General features: G+C 38.0%; 1 protein-coding gene and 1 long non-coding RNA gene across 5 annotated transcripts in view; one reads left to right on the forward strand and one right to left on the reverse strand.

Moving 5' to 3' along the window:
- The window catches only part of CkIIalpha (casein kinase II subunit alpha), a 58257-nt gene extending 35974 nt beyond the window's left edge, over positions 1 to 22283 (reverse strand). The window contains exons 1-2 of one of the 4 annotated variants that reach the window (XM_070112954.1): positions 22192 to 22283; positions 21715 to 21951 (exon numbers count right to left, since the gene is read on the reverse strand). The gene's annotated coding sequence lies outside the window, so the exon portion shown is untranslated. Of the gene's footprint in view, positions 1 to 21714 lie in introns of all 4 variants that reach the window. The other 3 variants (XM_070112953.1, XM_070112952.1, XM_036359262.2) reach the window with 3 other exon arrangements.
- On the forward strand, positions 4065 to 7226 carry LOC118680286 (uncharacterized). Its single transcript, XR_004975797.2, has 2 exons — positions 4065 to 6841; positions 6909 to 7226. It is a non-coding gene; the product is annotated as an uncharacterized lncRNA (long non-coding RNA).
- Positions 22284 to 27646: the final 5363 nt, after the last annotated feature.

The following is a 27646-nucleotide window of genomic DNA, read 5'->3' on the forward strand; positions in this document are numbered from 1 at the left end:
GATGTCGTTAGTATGAAGAGCATTAGTGTCCAGAGTGCCTGAAAATTTAGTTGGTCTTTTTATATTTGTTGGATGTATATTATCTATCTATCTATCTGTAGTTCTTAACATATCCTTCTTCATTTGTTCGATTGTAGTGTTCTCTTTTTTTGTTTCTATTATCAATTATACGTTTTTTTTGTTTTCTATAAGTTTTGAATTTTTTATTTGCTTACTTTTCAATCTGCATTCTGGTTTGCATTTTATAGTTGAATGAAAGGAATTGTTGTACCATTATAAGCTTTTGTCAAGTCTGGGTTCTTCCATTTCTAAAAGTCTCATCTTTTCGCCTAAAGAACTGTGAAACCTTTCAATATCGACGTGCCCTGTATGGCTGTTTGGTTCTGTGTAGTGTACCTCGACTGATTGTTCGTTTAAAAAATCTTTAATGTTTACTGAATTGAATTCGTTGTCCATTATAAACTTTCACGGCTTTCCCTTTAGTGAAAAGTATAGAAGTAGTTTTTCTATTATGGTGATATGACTTCGATCATCCAAGTACAGTATTACAGCGTGTTTAAAAAATTTGTCAATGAACGTTAGGAAACTGTGTTTTTTGTTAATATAAATGTCTACGTGAACTATCTGATTACATCACTTTTGGTTTAATCGGCGTTCTGTCATATTTTGCCCTACTACACATGTCACAGTTGTTAATATATTTTTGAATCAGTTTCTCCAGATCCTTATAGTATATTGCTATCTTCAGCCCTGCATAGTTTTCTACTATTCCGACGTGTCCTGTTTCTTTCTTGTGGTAGTGCGCTATCCACTTATAGGTTTCCTTTTCGGTTTCTAAGTATAAAGCGTGATACGAACTTTTGTAAAATTTTATACTTGCTGGGAAGAGTTCTAGTCATTTCCGCTGAACCTTGTTGTACTCGCTATCCTGTAGTTCTGAAGAAATGCCTACTTTTACATTTTTTAGAAATCTTCTAAATATGTTTGCCATATTATTTCCATATATAATATATCTTCTTGATTTAAGAAAATTTTGCGTTTTAAATTTATGATTATTTCCTGACTTTTGTGTTGCTTAAGTATTATTTGTGCGTGGAAACGGTTTACTACTGTGCTAGGATGGGAAAATGGTCGTTTTGTTCCTCGGCTTGCGAATGTATAGTGGCATTGGTACTGATGTTGTCTTCTTCTATTGAGACACCCTGATTGGTATTGTTATGAGTTGTGTTATAAGATATTGTATTGATTTCGCCAGTACTTACATCTATTGTACTCAAAAAGTCTGCTACTTTATTATTTTTTCTGTTGACATAACTTATATTAGTCATACTCCCCCAATTTTAGAATCCATCTCTGGAGTCTCGGATTTATGTCTTTGCCATTGTATTTGAACTTAAGCCAAACTAGCGGCTGATGATCTGTTTCCAATTCGAATTTTCTGCTATAAACGAATGGCCTAAAGTAATTTAATGCCAGAACTATTGCTAGGAGTTCTTTTTCTATGGTGGCATATCTTTCTTCATGCTCATTCTGCGTTCTACAGCAACTTCTGCAGACAGCTCCGATAGCACGATTAGTTGCGTCCGAAGTGTTTTTCATTTTTCAAATGAGTCAATGTTTTGTGGATCTTTCAAATTTATTCTGATGTCTTTCTTTAGATATCTAGTCAAGCCGTAGGCAATTTTTGAATAGTTCTTCACGAATTTCCTAAAATATCCCGTGATACCTGGAAAAGATTTTATTTGCCTCTGTTGTTTTGGTAATTGGAGTTTTTGAATGGTCTGTATTTTTGCTGTACCTAGTTTAACTCCCTCTGTAGTCAATACGTGCCCTAATACTCTGTTGTTTTAACGAAGAAGTTACATTTATCTATTTGTAATTTTAAATTATGTTTTCTCAACCTTTCGAAAATTTTATTTATGCTTGTTACATGCTCTTCTATAGAAGTGTTAAATATTAGGACATTGTCTAGGTATACGACGCATATTAAATCTCTTCGCATCCTTTTGAATTCATAATGCCGAAATGTGTGGAAAATGTTTTCTTTCGGTCATTTATATTTATTATAATTTGGTGAACCCCTTTTGCTAAGTCGAAAGTCGTGAAGTACTGAGCTCTGCCCAAATTTTCAAGAATACTTTCTTTGTTTGGCATTGAAAATTTATCGTCTACTGTAACTTCGTTCAGTTTCCTGTAATCAATAACGATGCGCCATTTTTTTTGTGCTGAATTATCTAATTTTTTGGGCACAATCCACAAGTGTGAATTGTAAGGTGAGTTACTCTCTGTAATTATACCGCGATCAAGCATTTCGGCTATTTGCCTTTTTATTTCCTGGTCGTGTATTTGGGGGTACCTGTATATTTTGAAATATATGGATTTATCGATTGTTGTAACAATTTCGTGCTGTATTGTGTGGGCATGGGATAGGTTTTGCCCTTCCTGAAAGAATAAATCGCTTTTTTTTGATACGATAATTTCTGCTTCCTCGGAATTCGTATCCTCTCTAATTATCTTTTTATAAAGTTTTTCATCGGTATTAGTTGTTTCTAGTGCATGTACTTCGTTAATATTAAATGGGCATGTACCAACGATTTCGTTCGTACGTTATTAATTTCGAGGTATTCGTCCTCAAGGTTTATATGTGCCTTTAAGGGTGTAAGGATATTATTACCTCCCTTCAAAATTTTTTTGTTTTGAGATCTGCGAGCTTCCAGCTCATTTGGTTTTCGTCATTAAATTCTTTCGGTAATTTCGTATTTAACTTGAGTTTACCCGCTTAAGGTATTAAATGTAAAAATATTTTCTAGCATTATTCGCATATATTGTGGTAAACAGAATTTGTTTAATAATGATGTCGTTGCACCAGTGTTTAGTAAACACCTGATTTTATCTTTGCCTATAGTGAGTTCTACTATCGGTAAACACGTCGATGGGTGGCTAAGTGAAAATTTGTCTACCTCCATCTGCTCTGGTGCGGTGTAATTGTGTCCCATTTGTCTGGATAAACGATCGGGTTGCCTATATTGCCTGGAGAAGCGATCATGTTGTCCCGATTTATGATAATTTTGCCTGTATTGTCCCGAGAAACGGTCCTGTTGTCCTGAATTATAGTAGTGTTTGCTGTTTTGCCTTTGGGATTGATCTGATGGCCTGAAGTTCTAAAATTCTGTCTAAATTGTATTGAGTTACGTGACTGTCCATCGTAATTATTATCGTATCGTGAAAGTAAACCTGTTTCTTCGAGTGTATATTAGGTTTCCCTCCGACTATTTATATTCCTACTATGAATGATGCTACTCAATGTGGAGTCTATACCGTTCAGAAATGTTTTTAAAAATAATGATTCATTGACGCTAGGAGAACTCTACAGGTCTTGTTTGATTGAATTCATACTTGTTATTTAATTTATCTAAAATACTTGTAGACTTTAAAGTATTGTAGTAATTTCTTACGTTGGTATATTTTATACGAGTGGATTGGTTATAAAGGCTGTCTCCTCAACTCCGAAGTGTTTTATTAATTCCGCTTTGATTTCGTTCCATGTTTCAGAGCGACCCAGTGTCCTAATAACTTGAAACGCTGCTCCCTGAATTTTGGTCCAGATGTGTCTCTCGAAGATGAACTGCTTAAGTGCCGAGTTATCGTCGAATAGAGGAAGAATAATTTCGACTTCTCTCAAGAAGGATGAGAGGTCATATTCCTTATTGATGCCATAATAAGGTTTAATTCTTGCGGCTTCCTTTATAAGCTCTATAAGGATATGTTATACTTCACTTATTTGGTTTTATCTAAATTTTATTTTTATTTTTTTTTGGCACTAGGACGTAATTTTGGTTATTGTCCTTTCTTATGTTTTTTTCACTCGGACTAAATTTTGATTGTAGTCCTTTTGTATATCTTAGGATATATTTACCGCACTAAGACATAACTTTGGTTATTGTCCTTTCTTATGTTTTTTCACTCGGACTAAATTTTGATTGTAGTCCTTTTGTATATCTTAAGATATATAAAGAAAGGGCAAGCCTAACGGGGAGAAATTATCCAATACAATACCATGAGAGAATTGCTGAGCTCTATCTCAAAGTTCCACGCATGTGTATTAGACAAAGGGAGTCTAATCGAAGCGTAACAAGCCAGCAAACGGTTGTTGAAGTAACGTCTAAAAAGCCACGTGATACCAACCAAATGAGTAGAAAGACGTCAAAATATCTATTGCAGGCGCAAAACATAGAGAACGGCTGGGCATAATGCAGAATAAGAGAGAAGACACAACTGAGGAAATGTTTTAGATGCTTGGAATATGGACACGTGACGAAAGCATGCAACAATACGGAAGACAGGAGTCAGTGCTGTATTAAATGCGCAGAAGCGGGCCACCTTGCAAAAACTTGTACTAATAAACCGTTTTGCACTGTTCGCTATATGGGCATGTGGAGTTAAAGTTAAAAAAATGCAAAATGCCTATTTCACACGAGGTAATGTCGGATTTATTTTTACAGCTAGATACCGCCAATTATATCGCAGGCTGATTATGAAAAAAAAGCTGGACGGAGTTGTGAAAGAAGCAATAACAATCACACCTAACATAATTACTGGGGACTTTAATGTCTGAGCTCTAGAATGGGGAAGGAAAGCCACCAACCAGAAAAGCAGTACGCTGCTTAATGCCTTCGCTGTGCTTGACGTTGTACTGTTGAACACAGTGACACAAAATAGTTTTGAGAATAATGGGCGTGGCTACATTACTAATATATATTTTGCCAGCATAGCCTTATTTCGATTAACAGACTGGCGGGTGTGCGATACATATACCCAGAGTGATAACCTGGATATAATTATAAATATCAATAGGGACATGGAACGACCAAGAAGAAGCGTCTGCCACCAAAAAGTGCAGGCCAAAGAGTGGAAGATCGAAACACTGAACGAGGAGCTCCATTTTATGCTTGACGAAAACCTCAACGAATCGAATGATGTAGACCAGCCAAACTTTTGGTTCATCACATTACTAAAGCCTGCGATGCCGATATAATCAAAAAGGAACATACTGCTCGGAGAAAGCCAGCATATTGGTGGAACAGTGAAATCGAAATACTGAAAAGCGATTGTCACAAAGCACGGCGCCTATTTCAACGGGCATAAGAAATGGGGAATTTACGGTACTTCATGATATTTGCAAGGAAAAACGAAGCGAGCTCAAAAAGTGGATAAAACAAAGTAAAAATTTCTGCTTCAAAACTTTATGTGACAAAGTAGGCGAGAGTCCCTAGGGTGAAGCATATGAGATCGTAATGTCATTGGAGGATGGCAAAGGAGAAGCACCTATCTGTCCCTCATTACTCCAAAAGGTAGTTGAAACGCTGTTTCCTAAACAAAGCCAAGAATGTGGAATTCTACGCCTTGAAGAGCTAGAAGCCACAGATGCACCAGAGGTCAATGATATGGAAGTATTACAAGCTGTGGAGCGGTTCGGAAATTTTAAAGCACCAGGATTGGATGGTATTCCGAACTGGGCTTTGAAACTCGCAATAAAACTGAACACAAAGCCATTCGCGGTGTTATATTCACGATGCTAGCGAGAAGATGTGTTTCCAAATGAACGGCTCGTACTACTGCAGAAGGCGAACAAACCGGATTAGGACATAAAAAGTAGAAAGTGGCCTTTGCCTAAAAAAGTACAGTGGATAAAGCAGTGGCTTGCAAGCTCGAAACTTCAACTTGCTGAACAAAAAACTGAAGCAGTGCTTATTTCAAGCAGGAAAAAACTGGAGACGATTTCTCTTAGCATAGATGGGCATAACATCACGACACAAACATCGTTGAAGTACCTGGGTGTAATAATAGACGCGAGACTAAGTTTCAAAGTACATATCGAGAAAGTTTGCGAAAAAGCCGCCCGTGTGAATGCGGCCTTAAACAGAATAATGGCCTATCCAAAAATCATACGCCAGAATGGCAAAATCAGTATACCGGCTGAATGCCATCAGAATCGTCAACATTATATCTGGAATAATGCCACCAGATATATTGGCTCATTAACTGAAGCGAATTTACGAAAAAGCAACAGTGCGGGCAGGAAGTTCACATTGGCAGAACGCATCAGTCAAGGGGAAATAGACACACCGGTTAATTGGCAATGTGCAAACACGGGTGGAAAGAAAACACGGAGAAACTGACTTCTATATGACGCAGTTCTTGACGGGGCTGTTTCCGAGAATACTTGCATAAGTACGAACAAGACGATAGAAAGCTACAAATTATAAATTGCACAAGTTTCTGATGTTCCCTCTAGAATGGGAGTGGCAACTCCGCAAAACACAGAAAAAAGTGACAAGAGTGGCCACATAACTTTTGTTGATTTAAAATATTTGTCAATTCTAAAATACTTTTCCGTGGCTCGCAAAAATCTACGTCGATATGATGACAAGCAGATTATCTATAAATTAAATACATATATGCAGAGTCGTTTGCGCATTATAAATTAACGAATCTGCAAGCGTACATTTTTAACATTGGAATGAGCATTTTGTTTTCAATTAACACTGAAAATGCTCAATTCTGCTATTTTTAAGTCCCCTAATAATAAAACTGAGAACAAAATAGTGGACAGTTGTGTTAAAATAGCAAAAAGTGATTGTTGGCTTTGAATTTGCAATTTACTTTCGTGCCAAGATTATTGAATCTGTGCAAGCGTCACAATCCTACAATGGAAATATTGTAGTACAGCGAAATTCACGCAATGTGAAATGTTTTCCCTTCTACAGTATCTAGGCGACTTAACAGTCTTTAAGTTTCATCTACACGACTGTTGGAGCACTACGTATAGCAAATTGATTGTGTTGGTATATGAGTATTATTTGCTAAAATTCCCTCTTTTCATTTAATTTTTGTTCATTGACTTTCAGGAAAGCACACCACATCTGATGCAAATCATGCAATTAATGTTGCTTTTGCTGCCGCTGGTTAGTTCTGTAATTGAATCTTCTCTGATATGCTGGAGTTTTCAAAGAATATCTTGGATATACGACTTTTATATACACGAATGAATATGCAACTTATTTCAAGGATAGAGTAATACTCCTATTTTAAGTTTATAAACTTACTAAATTATTGTTAAGCTTGCAGAAATATGTGTAACATAAATGTACATACATAAGTATGTATTAACTTAGATATAGTGCAATGAATGCTCGCAACCTGTTGCTACAGAGTATAATAGTTTATTTCACCTAACGGTTGTTTGTATCACCTAAAACTAATAGAGTTAGATATAGGGTTATATATAATATATATAAATGATCAGGATGAAGAGACAAGTTGAAATCCGGGTGACTGTCTGTCCGTCCGTCCGTACAAGCTCTAACTTGAGTAAAAATTGAGATATCTTTATGAAACTTGGTAGACATGTTTCTTGGTACCGGGAGATGGGCGTAATCAAAACACTGTCAAGCCCACAAAACGCCATTACTCAAAAACAAATAAATTGCCATAACTAAGCTCCGCAATAAGATACAAGACTGTTATTTGGTACACGATCATATTAGGGAGGGGCATCTGCAGTTAAATTTTTTTTTTAAGTGGGTGTGGTCCCGCCCCTAATAGGTTTAATGTGCATATCTCCTAAACCGCTAAAGCTATAATAACAAAATTCACTGGAAGCAAATGTTTTTAGAACCTCTACCTACAGTGTGAAAATAGTTGAAATCGGGTGGCAACTCCGCCCACTCCCCATATAACGGTACTGTTAAAAACTACTAAAAGCGCGATAAATCAAGCACGAAACACGCCAGAGACATTAAATTTTATCTCTGGGATGGTATGAGATAACTTTATAGGAACCGCGTTCAAAATTAGGCAGTGGGTGTGGCACTTTAGGTGAAAACCCATATCTTGGGATTTCAATCAAATTCGGTGTATAACGTGTTTTTATATTTCTATGTCATAGTGCGAAAATGGGCGAAATCGGACTACAATCACGCCTATTTCCCGTATAACACCATTTTCAATTCCATCTGATTCTTTCACTTTCCACCATGCATATCAAGCAACAATGATTATATCGGAGTAAAATAAAGTAAAATACGTTTAAAGTATTCCACCTTCTGACTAAAAATTGTCTAAATCGAACCAAAACTGTTCAAGCCCCTAAGTACTAAATATGTGAACCCCAGTGCCTATAGTTGACCTTCTACCGAAAATATCAGTCAAGGTCAAAATTGTGGTAATTGCTGCGAAGCTAAACTGAAAGTGTACACGTAATTTTGTTTTCGTCTAACCGATTTATACGGTAGCTGTCTCAGTTATTTAACCGGTGAATTCACCAAGAGTATTACCCTTATTGATGCATATACAGGTACTGAAAATAAAATTTAATCAATTTTTATTCACAACTATTTGCAATAAATAGCAAATAATACCATACTTAATGGTAACCAAATTTCAAGTTTTAACAAATATCATAAAGATTATATACTTGCAACATAATTTTCTAAAACCTTTGATTCTATTTTTTTGTCACGACAACAAATACACACTTCAGTTTAATTTGAACACAAAGATAACAGTAAAATGAGATAAATATTTAATAAATAATAATATATAAAAAAAAATAATTTAAGAGATAAATATTGTAGGAATCGATTACAGGCAAAACGCATCCGAATTTTGTCGGACAAATAATATAGATTGTTAATTGTTTCGGAACCATCTATTTGATTCTATTTTATTGTCACTAACTGTAAACATTGCCAAATCCTGAAAGCTATGCGTAAGATGAGCGATCACACGTATACAAGAATTTCGATCAAAATTGTCAATTGTGACTTTAGAAACTCATAGAAGCTTTAACGGAAATGCCTGGCAGCGCAGTTAGGTAATAACCAGTAGGATGCTTGTAGGGAGTTCAGAAAAAGTATAATTATGATTTAAAGCTATTTTGGGCCAATCTGCGTTTCCCGTCAGATGGGCGTGTGGAGGAGAGAGAATACAGCTATAAATGAAAAAGCATATTCAGACAACTGTTACGCATGGTGATGGTGTAGGGTTGTATGTCGTCTGCTGTAGTCGGGGAACTCATGTTTATAGAAAGTACAATGGACAAATATGTGTATCGGGACATATTGAAAGAAGTTTTGTGCACAGAAACTGCGTATAAAATCCGATGATTACTTTCAGCGGAATAACGATGTTAAACATACTACCGAAATTTTTCGCTATTTAGATTTTAGATCTAAACCCCACATCTTTAAAACACAATTTCCGAATGTCAACCCAAAAAATCGATAAAAGGTTTTAATGGAAGAATAGAAAAAAAAAATTGGGGCCGATGTTACAAAAAAAAGTTAGTATACTCAATGCCAAACATGTTGAAAGAAATATTAAAGGCAAAAGGGAAACAAACTGTATATTGACAAGTGATAAATTATGTTAGTTGTGTTGGAAAAACTTTAGTATAGCATCCCCTAAATTCGGAGATGGGTATGTGGGAATAGAGGAGGTTTTCCGAATACATAATATCCGCAGGAGATTTATCGTTTTCAAGCAATCTACGTTTGAAGTCCAAAAATTCACAAATTAAAGAATACGATTTTTTTTTGTAAAGGGTGTTTTTTTAAACATGTGGTTTTCAAGAAGTAATAAAACGCATATATTTTATTGTTATGGCCAAAAATTCTTATTAAGATAAGCAAATTTGCCATTATGTTTTAAAGAGGATTTTGCCCCGACTGGCTCTAATAAATTCCAGCCGAGTGTCCTAAGTTTCGAGCACTTTTTGCAGCAATAGGGACCATATGTCAGCAATAACGCGCGGAATATCCTCGTCCAAGGCGTAAATCGTCTCGAGCTTATATGTGTAGAAAAACGACTTCACTTACCCATATCACACAAAAAATAGTACAACGATTGGGCCACAGGACCACGACGCGAGATATAATGCGTTCACTACAAGTTTCCTTCAATAAATTGGACCGCCTTCATTTTTTTCTTTTAAATATGGATCAACAATTCCCTCTGCCTATAGATCACACCAAACAGTGACGGTTTGAGGATGTAACGGTGTCTTAACAATGGCTTGTGGATAATCATCACTCCAAAAACGACATTTTTGTTTATTAACGTATCCGTTCTACCAAAAGTGAGCTTCATCGCTGAAAATTGTTTTTTTCTGACCCATTATTACATTCATTCAGTATCAAATGTCTACGTATATATGTATGCATATTTTAATTAAAATTCCTCACAAATGTTTTTTAAACGTTTACTTCCGAATAAGGTTCTTGTTTAGGTTGTTTTAAATATGCAAATGTTTTGAAATATTACATAAGTTTGTTATATTAGCTTCTAAAACTAATGTATTTTTCGGTTTCCATTATGAATATGATTATGCATATTTTTCTGTGGTATGGAAACCGAAAATAACCCAAGAAATACAATAGAAGTCTCAAAACTTATTCCTTCACACAGTGGCACTACTATTAAATGTTATAACTCTTCTCTCTCACTCTTTTTTTGGTTAGGTAGCTGTAAACATGTGCAGTGTGCATAGTGAAACGTGCTCCGTAATATCTGAAAATATTACATCAATCGTATATATAAAAGTGAAATAATATTAAATAAATGCCTCATATAAGTTTCCTTTTAAAGGAAATAATAATTCTTATAAGAAAATATAAAGGATGTACAAAGAAAAGTTCGATTAAATTTTGATATTGAACCATAATTGAATTTCGTACAACAAAGAAAGGTGTGTGCGACGTAATATTGTGAGGTGTAATAATAAAAAGCATAACAAACATTATATCTTTTTTTCCTGTATCGTGTACTTACAAACGATGAGTTTAAATCCATCGCCAACAGCATTAAGAAAAAAGAAACAGTTTGGAACTGTGACTCATGTGCAAGTCCCTCCCTCTTAACAACTTCATCTGAAAAATTTGCGTCAAGAGCTTGATTCAATCGTGAAGAGTGGTGATGACAGTAACACAATTAAATATATCCATGGTGTCCCAAGAATCAATAAAAGAAATTTTCGTTCGCTCAACGAGCAAGAAGAAAGTATCTTACGTCCACCTGTGCTACTAGAACGTCAGAGGTCTGCGTACAAAACTCTCAACATTTCAAATAGCATTAGCGGCTAACCAGTACGACGTTGTATGTATTTCGGAATCCTGGCTTCACTCCCTACACTAACACGACAATCGATAAAGTTGAAAAGGTGCAGCGTAAATTCTGTCGCTGACCTCTGCTTTTTCTACAAATTAGTCAATAACATCACTGATGCTCATGAGATCCTAAACAGTTTTGAACTCGCCCCTGCTGGTCTTACCCTGAGGCGAAATAGATTACTAAAAACATCGAAATCCAAGAAAAATTATGTTATCCATGGTCCTCAGAATAGACTGGCTAAATTAGTAAATTCACTTCAAGGTGAAATTGATTTCTATGGAGGAACATACGCTGCTTTTACCGAAACACCAAGAGACACCTGCTCGTCTGAAACACATCTAAATCAAGTCTGAATTACATATTAACTTACAATTATGTGAATATTTTCCAGATATTACACTAATATACTCTAGCTACTTTTGTATAATACTTGAATTCTTTATTATATCTATGTATATTGCCGATTGGCGTTTAAATAAATAAATAAATAAATAATAAAATACGGATTTTAGCCCCGCTCTCTCGAATCAAAGCGATCGGACCAAAATTGGTATTTCATTTCTTTGGTAGCAGATATGAAGAGATGCCCAACTCTGCTGTCATTGGAAATGAGAGAGCAACTCACCCACCCGACTTTGACAGTTGACTGGATCGGGTAGGTGTTGACGTTTAAATACCACAATGTGTACTAGAATAAAAGCTCAGGAAACCATGTACCAGAATAAGGACGCTACCATGTATGTGTTTAACCCATAACAGCGATGAGTTGAACACTCAGCAGCTGATGCAAAAAAACTTAAATCAGCTAAAAGATAATAAATATAAAGTAGGAAAATGAAGTCAAGTTTCTTATTACAGCAAAGAATCTAAAAATATTTTATTACCTATGGAGGGAAAGAAAAAATTTTAGTCTATCTCTACGGACATTAAAGACCAAGAACCAAGTAATATAAAATATCGATTTCCAGAAATGGGCTTAGCAACATTTCAATTGTTTTGTTTACTTTAAATCTTAATTTTTTTACTTGGCGCTATTGTAGTACAGAGCTCCGTTTGATTTTGAACAAAAATTTAAAATACGGTCGACACACACAGAGGTCCGAGTGTTTTAATCGCATCATCGGGATTAAAAATTAAATTTTCATTTTTTAATCCAAGGTGTTTGGGATTAAAAATTTAAATTTGAAAGTATTACTTATAATAATAATAATAAATAAATTCATAAAAAAATATCTTAATGTGTTTCTATATATTAAACGAACAATTATTAATAATTTTAACCGTAATAAATGTTAGGTGTTTCAATTTAAATGCCTAAAAATTATTATTTTGTCCGATCTGTCTACAATGGAAAATGTTATAAAAATACTAATTTTGAGGCGCTCTCACACTGGAATAAGTTAGATTTTAGATTTGCAAAACTATCGATAGTCGAACCACTCGATAGTTTAAAAAAAAATTATATAATAAATAAAATGGTATTGATATCCCTGAAATCTACTTCACTTCGCTGGTTTAAATTAAGAGGCCTGGTTTTGTACACTTCATTTTTATGAAATATTCTTTGGATTTATTTAGAAAAAAAAAACATGAACAATAACGGAAAACCAAATATGAATTAAAATGATATTTGATTATATGCACTGTGGGCATTAGGTCTCTGTGTGTATGTATGAGTATATGCCATATATGCATACATACATACCACCTGGAAAATTCAATCACATCAGAATGTATGTTTCAATTGCATAACTTTATTCTTCAAAATCATTAGTATTAAATACAAGTAAGGAAGGGCTAAGTTCGGATGTAACCCAACATTTTATACTGTATTGTAAAATTCAATCACATCAGAATGTATGTTTCAATTTCATAACTTTATTCTTCAAAATCATTAGTATTAAATACAAGTAAGGAAGGGCTAAGTTCGGATGTAACCCAACATCCCATCCCATTCGGATGTATACTCTCGCAAAGTCAAATGATATACTCGTTTGAGATTTCTTTGTGGATTGGCTGATATTTTCGCTAGAAGGTCAACTATAGGCACTGGGGTCCACATATTTAGTACTTAGGGGCTTGAACAGTTTTGGTTCGATTTAGACAATTTTTGGTCACAAGGTGGCATACATTAAACGTATTATTCACGCAAAGTTTTACCCCGATATAATCATTGTTGCTTGATATGCATAGTGGAAAGTGAAAGAATCAGATGGAATTGAAAATGGTGTTATATGGAAAATAGGTTGTAGTCCGATTTAGCCCATTTTCGCAATATAACATAGAAATATGAAAAGAACGTTATGCACCGAATTTGGTTGAAATCGGTTAGGCAGATCCCAAGATATGGGTTTTCACCTAAAAGTGAGCTGTGCCCGCCCTCTCTGGCGTGTTTAGTGCTTGATTTATCGCGCTTTTAGTAGTTTTTAACAGTACCGTTATATGGGAAGTAGGCGGAGTTGCCACCCGATTTCAACTATTTTTCCACTGTAGGTAGAGGTTCTAAAAACATTTGCTTCCAGTGAATTTTGTTATTATAGCTTTAGCGGTTTAGGAGATATGCACATTAAACCTACTAGGGGCGGAACCACGCCCACTTAGAAAAAAAATTTAACTGCAGATGCCCCTCCCTAATGTGATCCTGTGTACCAAATAACAGTCTTGTATGTTATTGCGGAGCTTAGTTATGGCAATTTATTTGATTAATGGCGTTTTGTGGGCGTGGCAGTATTCCGATTACGCCCATCTGCAATACCGTCTCACGGTACCAGGAAACAAGCCTACCAAGTTTCATAAAGATATCTCAATTTTTACTCAAGTTACAGCTTGCACGGACGGACAGACGGACAGACAGTCACCCGGATTTCAACTCGTCTCTTCATCCTGATCATTTATATATATATAACCCTATATCTAACTCGATTAGTTTTAGGTGATACAAACAACCGTTAGGTGAACAAAACTATTATATTCTGTAGCAACAGGTTGCGAGTATAAAAATGTAGGATTCTTTCTTTTCAATTTTTGCTCTTCCACGGTTCTGAGTTCTTATTAAAATATTGGAAAACCGTGGCGACAAAAATTCTGAATTGCCGCTGCATGAATAAGTGCAGAAATAAAACTTCGATTGTTTTGCAACTCTATTGGACTTTCTTTTTTTCCCTTTTTGGTTGGTAGGCAAAAAGTTTTGGTAGAAAACATTTTTTATCAGTATTTACAATAAAAGTGAATCTTAAGATTTATTTCAGTATAACAATAAACCTTCGCAGTAAACGAACAGAATGATATTGATGTCACGGTGGACGTTACCGGAATTGACCCGGATTTTATTCGGCCAAGGGCTGTTATTTTTGCGATCTAACCCTGTTTGGATCGGTAACTGTCAAATTAAGTTTGTCGTCATTAGAGCAACACCTAGCAGCAGGATTGCTCCGTATCCTCTTGACCCTTTCTGGCATCGATTCCAACCCGGGCCTCGAGGAATTTTTTTGCTGCATATGCGCCAAAAGGCTCTACCCAAACTCCACCTCGGTTATGTGCAATACATGCAATGGATGAATCCATCTTAAGACCTGATCCGACCTTAAAACCCATAGGGCGTGGGCCACGCGTTACGTGGCCCCATGCTGCTAACGCAATACTGCTACACCAGCCTTAACGGCTGTGCAAACTGCACCATGTTCGCGCACTGCGCCGCCACTCCAGTCGAGTGGCCAAGAAAGGACCTATACGGATTTAAGGAGCTCTAGGCAGCATGACTCCAAGTCTGACCAACCCGATCAGATGTCGAGCTCGAGATATTTAATATATACATCGCCCCCGTTACATGTTGCCCAACAGTCGACTTTAACGCGCACCACGATCTTTGCCACCCCTGCCTATAAAACGATCGCAGGGGGATGGAGCTGGCGGAACAGATTGACGATTTGACATTCTGCACAATGAATGGCGAAGCCCTAGAGCCAGAGCATCTGAAGTCCTGCAACCTCTCCACCGGTGTGAGCTTAGGAATGCTGTCAAGGCCTTGTCTAATCCGAGGAAACATGACGACCGGGTTGAAATTCAATTCGATGACCATGCCTCCTCGGACCCGAAGAAGTGCGCGAGCTATTTTAGCCGGCAATTTACGCTGCACCCTTCGGCTGACAAGGCCAAACGCTGTGCTACCCGACGGTCGCGTAAAATGCCTAAAGACTGCGCACCACTTACTTTCACCGATGGGGAGGTTCAGAGTGTCATCAAAAAGGCGAAATCGTCTAAATCCATTGGCTCTGACGGAATAAGCATGCTGATGCTAAAACACATAGGCTCGATGAGAGTAAGCTACCTCACCAAGGTCCTCAACTTGTCGATGACCACTCTTCAAATGCCCGATGTATGGAAAGTCAGAAGAGTGAACACACAACTGAAACCTGGGAAACCCGCCAACAAAGGGGAGTCTTATCGTCCGATAACTCTCCTTTCCCCAGTAGTGAAGACACTTCATGCCTTGCTACTCCCGACATAGCGTCCGAAGAGTGCACAGCACCACCACAGCACTTAGCGTCATAACCGCCCGGATAGTTCATAGCCTAAACCAGAAGCTACCCTGCGAGAAGACGACCCTCGTCGCGTTGGACTTGTCAAAAGCTTTTGACACAATCAACCACACAACGCTACTTGAGGACATAGAAAAATCCACGCTCTCTCGAAGGATGAAGCGACGGACTATGAACGACCTGAGCGGTCGGCATTCATCCGTACTGTTCCGAGGTCAAAACTCCAAACTTAAAAGAATTAAACAGGGGGTTCCGCAGGGCGGTGTCCTCTCCCCACTACTGTTTAATTTTTATATTTCGAAACTCCCCCAGCCACCAGCGGGAATTTCAGTGACCTCGTACGCTGATGACTGTACGATATTGACGTCGGGAAATGGAATCGATGGCATGTGTTCAAAAGTAAACAGCTACCTCTCCGATCTTTCCCGCTTCTTCTCTGCAAGGAGCCTAACACTCTCTCCCACTAAATCCACAGCGGCCATCTTCACAAATTAGACGAAGGAGTACAGACTGGACCTGAATATTTCAGTCGATGGCACGAAAATTCCGACAGTAAATAATCCTAAAATTTTAGGCGTTACTTTGGACAGTCTGTGCTCTTTCACTCCTGACACGACCGCGATAACTGCCAAAGTACAGAGCCGCAACAAAATCCTCAAGTCGCTTGCCGGCAGCTCTTGGGGAAAAGACAAAGAAACGTTGTTGGCAACATACAAGGCAATCGGCCGGCCGGTCCTAAATTACGCAGCCCCAATATGGTCGCCTGGATGCAGTGACACGCAGAAAAAGAAGCCACAGACCTGTCAGAACACTGCACTCCGAACTATCACGGGATGCCTCTTGATGTCTCCAATCGAACACCTACATAGTGAGGCCCATATGCTTCCGGTTAAGGAATACAACGAACTCCTCTCCAAGCTGTTTCTACTGGGGTGTTTTCGTAGAAACCACCCCTGTAGTCGCCTGACTGTAGCGGAGCCGCCTCCTAGGAACATCAATCAATCAAGAGGTCTTTCCTTGACTACGTCGTCGACATTAGACAGTACGACGACCGGACTTCGAACGCAACGAACTTCAGACAGGCACTGACCGCCATTCACAGTGGTGCCATCAACACCTTCACAGACTCCCTTTCAGTGAATAGCGTAATAGGAGTCAAACCACCACCCATAGCATACATAGAGCTCGAGTTGCTCGCGAAACCAGAGTGACCCTCGCGCAACTTCGTTCCGGATACTGTAGCAGGTTAAACTCCTAGTTATCCAGAATTGACCCCGACATACTAAACACATGTCCTGCGTGCAATGAGTCTCCGCATGACACTAACCACCTTTTTGCATGCCCAACAAACCCCACCCATCTAACACCCTTCTCCCTATGGTCCGACCCCGTCGAAACAGCTCGTTTCCTGGGCCTCCCGTTAGATGACCTCGACGACAACGAATCTGGAACTTATCACCCAAACGGGGACTAGGTAACCGTTACAACAACAACAACAGGAACTAGAGGCAAACCATCCAAATAAGGCTAAACAACTCCTTCTCAGATACTTATCCATATTTGATAAAGACGATGCCAAACCAGAAAGAACTTAAGTTGTGTAACATTTAATTAATACAGGTGATGTAAGACTAATCCGCGAGGCTCCTCGAAGCGTTATTTAAGCAAAACGCGAAGTTGTAAGCCAGGCCATACGTGAAATGAGCGAAAGCGGCGTAATTGAACCATCAGCAGGTCCATGAAGTTCACCTATAGTACTTGTGAAGAAGAATTCTGGAAACATGAAGTTCTGTGTGGCCAATAAAAGTTGAATGTTGCAACGAACAAAGACAGTTATCCCCTACCTAGAATCAGTGACACGCTGGGCTCGTTATCAGGCACAAAATGGTTCTTACCACTTGATTTGAAATGTGGTTATTTGCAAGGAGAGGTAAACGAAGAAGACAAAGAAAAGACGGCTTACTGTGTTGGAGATGGTCTATGGCAATTTAATGTAATGCTCCTTGAATTATGTAACGTTCCTGCTACCTTTGAGAGATTTATGGAGCACTCCCAAAAATTTACATGAATTGTGGGGTTTCCTTGGACTGTGCACTTATTATCGATGATTCGTTCCAAATATTGCCATCGTAGCCTCCATGAACTCACGAAAAAGAACAGAGTTTTTTAATAGGCTAAAGAACAGGAAGTGGCTTTCCAAACTCTGAAAGGGTTGAAGGGCTCGGCTTTAGTATAACGTCCAAGGCTTTCGGGGATAAAATGGGTATGGGCGGATAGAGGAGATCCTCCAGATCAAGAATATATATAGATATAGCCGCGGGAAACTTATAGTTTTCGGGATATTTACGTTTAAAATTTCAACTATTTAAAGTATGTATTATTGCGGTTTAAATTGAGTTATACACTTATATTTTTCACTTTTACATCCACTAACACTTGACTAATTCGTTTTTAGAATTTTTTTTTATATTAGATGCTGCAAAAATAGCTTTATTTCAATATTTAAATCATTCTTGAATTTTACTAATTTTGACAATAACATAATGGGTGTGAATGTCAAAACACTAGTGTTGCCAATCATATATATTTTGTAAACGAAGAAAAATAAAATAAACAGAGATTATACCCTAGATACAGGAAACAACTCAAAAAGAGGTTCTGCGCGAAAAATATTTTAATACACCTCGGTTTTGGACCGACCAGGGCTATTTTTTTTGAAGCGCGGCCGAAGCCCGCCTACGCAAAAAGAAGTTCTGCGCAAAAAAACCTTGATACACCCCGGTGTTGGATAGAGCAGGGTTATTTTTTTGAAGCGCGGCCGAAGCCCGCCAACGCCAAGAAGAGTTCTACGCGAAAAGACTTGTTACATCCCGATGTTAGACCGACCAGGATTATTATTTTTGAAGCGCGGCCGAAGGCCGCCAACGCAAAAAGAAGTTCTAAAAGAAAAAGTAATATTGTCATAGAGGGTATAACGTAATACTTAACATCAATGCTCTGTAATAGTTTATTTCTCTAGGTTTCGAATTCCTGTATTTGGGGTATTATCTGTTTTAATTTCTTTCAGTTCAATTACAAAAGATGTCGATAAGGTAACACTGGTTATTTGACATTTTGCAACCCTTTTGTTATTGCTAGAATTTAAAGCATTTAGCAATAATTTAATTATTGAATTAAACTATTTTTGCACTATATAATATGAAATAAATGTGTACAAACGAATTAGTGAAGTGTTAGTGGATATAAAAGTGGAAAATATAAGTGTATAATTCATTTGAAATCAAAAAAATGCGTACTTTAAATAGTTGAAATTTTCAACTTTAAACGTAAATATCTCGAAGAATATGAAATTCCCGCGGCTATATCTATATATATTCTTGATCTGGAGGATCTCCTCTATCCGCCCATACCCATTTTATCCCCGGTAGCCTGGGACGTTATACTAAAGTTTTCCCGGTCCCAGAATCAACGATTATTTTGGATACGGATGCTAATTTGTTTGCAGTAGGAGGCGTTCTATCACAAGTCACCAGTGCGCAGATGGATTGAAGCCGTACTGCGCACTAGGGTGGCGGAAGCCGCAGTAGGCGAAACTAAAATTCGTCTGGGTACAACAAGAGGTTGCCCACAGGGCGGAGTGCTATCCCCCCTACTTTGGAGCCTAGTTGTAGACTTGTAGACGACCTCCTTGAGCGGCTGACTAGCAATGGAATCCGCTGTCAGGGATATGCGGATGACATTGTTATCTTAGCTAGGGGAAAATTTGAAGACACACTCTGCGATATCGTTCAGAGGGGATTGGGACTGGCAAAGGGGTGGTGTAGGGGGGTTGGCTTAAACATCAACCCCGCTAAAACTACAATCATTCCCTTCACCAGACGGAGGTCACTGTCGGGCCTCAGGAATATATCCCTGGACGGCAGAGTGGTTGAGATGTCCAGCACGGTCAAGTATCTGGGACTCACGCTGGATTCCACACTGCGATGGAATCAGCACGTGGACCAGACCCTAACCAAAGCTACAAAAGCACTCATGGTGTGCAACCGACTTGCTGGAAAATCCTGGGGGTGCTCCCCAAGGACTATCAGGTGGATGTACACCATGATTGTGAGACCGATTATGTAGGACTTAAACTGTCGAAGCTGCAAAGACTTGCCTGCATCTGCGCGTCGGGAGCAATGCGAACGTGTCCGACCGCAGCACTAGAGGTCATGCTAGAACTTTCACCGCTACACCTGGTAATAAAACAGACAGCCAAACGAACTCTGCTCCAAATGACAGCAGAGGGAGCTGGCAAAGGGAAGGTAATCTCATCCCAGCAGATGAAAGAGCTAAGTGAGGAAATACCACTAGCCCTTCTCCCAAGGGATAGCATTACCAAAGTAGTAAACTTCAGCAGGAAGTTCCAAGTAACCCTTGGCAGCAAATCTGAGTGGAAGGACTCTGCACTAGACCTGCTGCTAAAGGGTTGCACCATCAAGTGGTACACCGACGGGTCGAAAACGGAGGAGGGGATTGGTGCAGGGGTCGCTGGGCCACCAAACTCTCCATTCCCATGGGAAGTTTCCCTAGCATATTCCAAGCCGAGGTCTATGCTATAAGTCGGTGTGTAGGAATAAATCTCCAGCGCAACTATCGCAATAAAAGTATCGCTATACTCAGCGATAGTCAGTCGGCACTAAGAGCGATCAATGCCTATGAGGTCAGATCTCTCCTAGTGATGGAGTGTATAGAACGGCTGAACAGCCTATCTGAGCACAACCGAGTGCACCTTATTTGGGTGCCTGGCCATAGGGGTATAGCTGGGAACGAACTAGCCGACGAGTTAGCTCGCTCTGCAGCCTCTACAAGAATGGTAGGGCCGGAACCATACTTAGCGGTTGGTCCACATACCATCAAAGAGTTCCTCCGCAGGGAGGAAAGATCAGACAGGGAGATACACTGGCAACAACTCCAGGGCATGCACCATGCCAGACTGCTAATGGGGGGTTACGACCTCAAGCGGTTCAATGCCATAATTAATCTCCCAAGAAACAAATTCCGGCTACTGGTAGCGTTCTACACCGGCCACTGCAGGCTCAAGAAGCATCTCTTTAACATGGGCATAGCCTCTTCTGCAAACTGCCGGTTCTGCGACATAGAGCCGGAAACCCCCGAACATCCGCTGATGAACTGCACAGCAGTCTGCAGACGCAGAATCAAGGCCCTGGGATCCATGTTTCCACACAGGGATTGTATCGCCTTTTTGGAATTTGGAATTTATCAATATGCTGGGCCTAGATGACACGATATGACTTAGGGGAGGGCACAATAGACCGTAGGTCGCGGTGCATACCTCAAAACTAATCAATCAATCAATCAATCATCACAAGTCATTGGTGGGCATGAGAAAGTGGTTGCGTATTACAGACAGATGATAAGCAAAGGACAAGAAAGAACTTTTATTTTTCTTCCAACAAACCTTTTGTTATTGTCAAATTTGAAGAATGATATAAATATTGAAATAAAGCTATTTTTGCATCATATAATATAAAATAAATGTCTAAAAACGAATTAGTGTAGTTTTAGTGGATATGAAAGAAACAAATATAAGTGTATAATTCATTCTAAAAAGCAAAAATAAATACCTTAAATAAGTGACACTTTCAACTTTAAACGTAAATATCTCGAAAACTATAAGTTTCCCTCGGCTATATCTATATAGATTCTTGATTTTGATCCGCCCATACCCATTTTATTCCCGAAAGCCTGGGACGGTATACTAAAGTATTCCCTACATAAGTATGTAAAACAGCGCAAGTATCTATTTTCACATATTTACTGAAACATACACGAATATATTCGGAAATGCATCGGATATTTCTTTAAACTCGGATTACTTTAGATAGGCATTCTTACTTTCTCACTATAATGATATAAAGGATAATATACCTTAAAAGTATTTGTTTACTTTGAATTATATATACATAATTTTTTTATTAGCAAGTGTATAAAAACGTTTACATACCTTACGCTTATTCGAATAAGTCTACCGATACAGTTTATTTTTCTTGATAAGTATGATAGTAAACGAAGCTAATTGGACTCAAATAACAGCACTTTTTCCACCTTAACACAAACGAAAATAAGAGCGATTCCTTTTATACGATTTGTATTAATTATTGCTTCCAAAAGTAAAACTTCCGATTTCAAAAGGACTGAGTTTGTATATGCATGTAAGGTTTTTTAGAAAATACTGCGATTTCTGAAAAGAATACATTCATTCTCTATATACAATTGTTTTGTCACTCACTCTACTGAATTAATATAAGTAGAAGTATAGGTCTCTGTTACACTTTTTACAAAGTTAATATGATTCCAGCACATGGAAAACAAAATAGGTTATACACTGAATGACTTCTTACAAACTGTTTCCAACACCTCCAAAACTTTTAACCCAGTTTAGTGTACTTAGTTATATAAAACATATTTTAATATCCTTAACCTTATAAATTTTGAAACACGCAAATGCATTTAGATCAGGCAAGATTAAAATGAACGCGTCATCATTAATGTATTCTATTTAGTGTGTGTATGCACTATGCAATTTTTATTTTCAATATCAAAATCGCCAATATGTCGCGATTTTTAAAACATGTAACTAGCAATGGAGATTCTATACCCACTTGCCAGTACGACTGATCAATCAGATCCCATGTCATCTGGTTTTACTATACCGGTATAGAACCCATTCATGGTCTGTCATCTCGACGATATAACCCAAAAAGGGATCGGTGGTAAATTTTAGAATGGCATTCCTCATATTCGGGTTGAAAGGGGTATGGACGGCTCGAGGAGGTTCGCAGATTAAAAATGGGAAAACTTTAGTATACCGTCCCAGGCTACCGGGGATAAAATTGGTATGGGCGAATAGAGGAGATCCTCCAGATCAAGAAGATATATAGATATAGCCGCGGGAAACTTATAGTTTTCTAGATATTTACGTTTAATGTGGAAAATTTCAACTATTTAAAGTACGTATTTTTTCGATTTCAAATAAATTATACACTTATATTTTCCACTTTTATATCCACTAACACTTCACTAATTCGTTTGTACACATTTATTTTACATTATATAGTGCAAAGATAGTTTAATTGAATAATTAAATTATTGTTAAATTCTATTAATTCTGACAATAACAAAACCGTTGCAAAATGTCATATAACCAGTTATACCTTATCGACATCTTTTGTAATTGAACTGAAAGAAATGAAAACAGATAATACCCCAAATACAGGAATCCAAAACCTAGAGAAATAAACTGTTAGCATTGATGTTAAGTATTATGTTATACCCTCTATGACGATATTACTTTTTCTTGTAGAACTTCTTTTGGCGTTGGCGGCTTTCGGCCGCGCTTCAAAAAAATAACCCTGGTCGATCCAACACCAGAGTGTATCAAGTTTTTTTGCGCAGAACTTCTTTTCGCGTAGGCGGCCTTCGGCCGCGCTTAAAAAAAAATAACCCTGGTCGGTCCAACACCGGGGTGTATCAAGGTTTTTTTGCGCAGAACTTCTTTTTGCGTTGTCGGCCTTCGGCCGCATTTCAAAAAAATAACCCTGGTCGGTCCAGCACCGGGGTGTACCAAGGTTTTTTGCGCAGAAATTATTTTTGTGTTTGTTCCTGTATCTAGGGTATAATCTCTGTGTTTATTTTATTTTTCTTCGTTTACAAAATATATTAGTATGGCAACACTGGTGTTTTGACCTTCACAACCATTTTGTGATTGTCAAAATTAATAAAATTAAAGAATGATTTAAATATTGAAATAAAGCTATTTTGCAGCTTCTAATATAAAAAAAAAAATGTCTAAAAACGAGTTAGTCAAGTGTTAGTGGATATAAAAGTGAAAAATATAAGTGTATAATTCATTTCAAATCGCAAAAATACGTACTTTAAATACTTGAAATTTTCAACTCTCGAAAACTATAAGTTTCCCGCGGCTATATCTATATATATTCTTGATCTGGAGGATCTCCTCCCATACCCACTCGACTGCCTCTATGGGGTTATTTGTTTGGTACATTTGTTACCACTGCCTAAGATATCTGTTATCTTTTTCCGTATAAATAAACCAATTGAAATTCTCACATAGTATTGTATTTTTAATAATTTACAATTTTATACATTACAGTTAAATTTTTTCTTTCTATTTGTACAAACTTATATATGTATATACGTCACAAACAAAATTTGCTTTCTAACAATAATTAAAAAAAAAAATTAGTAATTATTTCAGAATAGAGTTCTAATATCTGAACTTTATACATTAATACATTACAAACTTAATTTTACATTATCATTCTTTTTTGTTAAAAGCATCATATATATGATTTATAGATAGTTAATTTTGATTGTTAAACTTTCATAGTTTACAATAATAGTTACATTAATTTACTTATTACAAACAAAGAATTAAAAATTATTTTCTTTTGTATTTGTTAAAGTATCTACTTATCTTATCTTATTTTAAAAATAAATGCATGTACGTTTGTACACAAATCATATAAAAAGGTGAGAGCTACAATATTTAACATAGTGATTAACATAGATATGTTATTTACGGTGGTTACCTTGATTACACGTTAAGAAAAATCTAAAATTGTACTGAAATTTTAACGTTGTCTTCTAACCGTAACATTTTGTCTGGTTATCTTAACATTGTTTTGGTAACCAAGCAGACGATGAATAGGGGTTACCTATATTAAGGTAACCAAACAAAATGTTAAATTCTCAGCTGATGACATTTTCTACCAAACACAAGATTTAAGCTATATATGAAGAAATCATCCACTCTCAGTTTTGTGTTAAAATGAATCAAACAAAACAATTTTTAATAACAATTAAAATAAATAGAGTATATACGTATTCAACAGAGAAATATACAATATTGGCAAGTTATTATTAAATTATTCATACTTGTATATTACAATATTATAATATATAATATATATGGCCTCAATTATATATAATATAACAACTAGAATAGTTATATAATTTAATTGTAACATTACCTCACACAAGGACAAAGCGCAGCAAACATGGCGAGATACGTATGGGATGGAAACCGGGCATCTCATAGTAGACATTTACGAATTCTTGATCGTCCCCTCTTACTAGACATTTACGTATTCTAGATCTTCCTCTGCGTTTAAATGGCAGCGTTGACTGTTACCTTCCGAAAGGTGGTATGCTCCAAACGACACAGCATATTTTTAACCTGCGTACCTCCCGCGCCGAACCACCAGTTGAATTAGAATTAGAATTTGTATGAGGTTTACACCGCGATCTAGGATCTATTTTGCCCCCTCCTCTATCACATGTATTCCCAAAGGCCCAGCCCTCTGATGAATTCCAGAAACTTGCTTGACGCCACTGAGGTAATGTGATCCCTGTCCAGATAAACGTAACCGAGGTCCTTAAGTCTGCGTCTACAATCTGCTGTGCAATCTAGAATTAGCTGTCTTGGTGTTTCCGGCTCATTGTCGCAGAACCGGCAGTTTCCAAAGAAGCTATGCCAATGTTTGACCGGTGTTTCTTGAGCCGGAATTTGTCTCTGGAGAGGATGATCATAGCCTAAATTTTAGCTAGGTTGTACCCTCGCAACAACAGCTTAGCATGGCGCATACCTGTTGCTTGCTGCCAGGGAATTTCCCTACTCATGCTCTCCTCCGTGCGGAGCAGCTCCTTTATTGTATGGGACTCCACCACGATGCATGGTTCTGGCCCTATCAACTTAGAAGTCGCAGCAGTGCCGGCTACCTACCTCCAATGCCCTCCGGTTTTTCGAGCCGTCAGTGTACCACTTAATAGGGCTGCCTCTAAACAGTAGATCGAGTGTGCAATAACTCCAGTCCACGTTGCTGCCGAGAGTAACTTTAAACTTCTTTGGTTAAGTTTACCCTTTTTGTAACGCCGTTTTTTGGAAGAAGGGCCAGTGGTGCATTTTCTTCTAAAGCCTGTTGAGACGAGATTAACTTCCTTTCTCATACCCCTCTGCTGACATGAGCAGCATAGTATGCTTCGCAATCTGTTTAATCAATAGGTGGAGCGGTGTGAGCTCCAGCATGACTTCAAGTGCTGCGGTGGGGCAAGTGCGCCTTTCCCCAGAGGCGCAGACGTAGTCAAGTTTTTATAGCTGCGATAGTCAAAGAACTATCGAAGTCTGCGACGCTTACGATGCCCAGACCACCGCTCCATATATAATGATAGCCCTCACGATTATGGTAAACAGCCACCTGATGATACTTGGCTTGCAGCACCAAGATCAGTCGGCCAGGCGTCTGCACACCATAAGTGCCTTTGTGGCATTAGACAGTGGTATCTCTAATGTGAGACCTAAGTACCCTTGACACCGAACCTCATTGTTCGTAAGCATCTCCAGGAGTTCATTTACTACGAGGCTCCATAGAAGGGAGGAAAGTACGAGGCCCTGAGGGCAACCCACTCGTAGTACCAAGACGTATCGTGCTCTCTCCCACAGTGGTGGGGTTCGAAACTCACATTGTCAATGCTAAAATTACTACTTATAATAAATACAAAAAAAGACTTACTTCTCGCGTTGCAGTCCGGGCTGCCCCACTCTGTGTGCGTTGGCGTCGCAGCCCAGTATAAGGGGGGCTTATTGCTCCTGCAGTATACCAATAGATGGTGAATCGATAGGGGGGTTGTATGCTGTAATTGTCTCCCCTGAGAAGTAGGCCGCTGCAATGACGAAGTCTAAACAGGGGGGCTTATTGCTCCTGCAGTATTCCAATAGATGGTGAATCGATAGGGGGGTTGTATGCTGTAATTGTCTCCCCTGAGAAGTAGGCCGCTGCAATGACGAAGTCTAAACATTCCTTGTCCTTACCCGCACCGCGACCAGATCCTGCGTTAGAAACTCTGAAATACAAAAGAAATCAAGATCATTCCTAACCACTATATAAGAGATCGCAGATTATCTTGCTTGTTCTTGTATTGAGATCCATGACGTCTCCTAAGAGGAACCTATTCGCGATAACAGCCGAGGCTGCCCTCGAGTGGTGTTGGTTCACCTAGGCAACTTCTATAAGGGCATTGGCGGTCACAGGATTGGTTCCAAGAAGGACACGCCCGATCGAAGCTCCACAAATTGTTCTTCGCAATGTCCACAAATTTGCTTATTTGGCAACGGAGATATGGGGGTGAGGCAAAAGTTTTCCAATTTGATCAATCAAAATGCTTGTATCGTCTTGATACCTGCAACAGAATTGTGTGGGAATTGCTCTATTAGTTGTTTTTATATTAAAATTATAATATATATTAATATTATCAGTTATGATTATTCATAATTGTATATAATAATATTGCCGATTTATGGACTCAATTACATATAACATCTAGATGAGTTACACAATTTACTTACTTGTATTCATTAAGCTGTCATTACCTCACATAACAACCATGGCGAACGGCGTGTAGGATTGAAATCGGCCTTCTCATAGTAGACATTTACGAATTCTTGATCCTCACCTCATAGTTGATATTTACCTATTCTTGATCTTCAGAGATGACAGTCCTCTGTGTATAAATAACAGTGTTGGCCGTTAAATTCCGCAAGACGGTGTGCTTCTACCGACACAGCACATTCTTGGCCTTCTCGACGGCACACCCAATGTTGCGTTATTCGACGGTACACCAACAAAATGGGAAGTGTTGAGTGTCATCCAAAAACACTTAACGGGTAAATTTTAGAATAGCATCCCCCGAATTTTGGGTTAAAATAGGTATGTGCGGAAAGAGGAGGTTATCCAGAATAAGAAAATTACAATATATATCTATAGTTGCCGCTAACTTATTGTTTTTAAGATATTTGCATGTAAAGTTTAAAAATTCAACAATTTAAAGCGCGTTTCTCTGATTTATAATGATTTTAC

Source organism: Bactrocera oleae, chromosome 2 (genome assembly GCF_042242935.1).
Source record: "Bactrocera oleae isolate idBacOlea1 chromosome 2, idBacOlea1, whole genome shotgun sequence".
In the NCBI taxonomy this organism is placed as follows: Eukaryota; Metazoa; Arthropoda; class Insecta; order Diptera; family Tephritidae; genus Bactrocera; species Bactrocera oleae.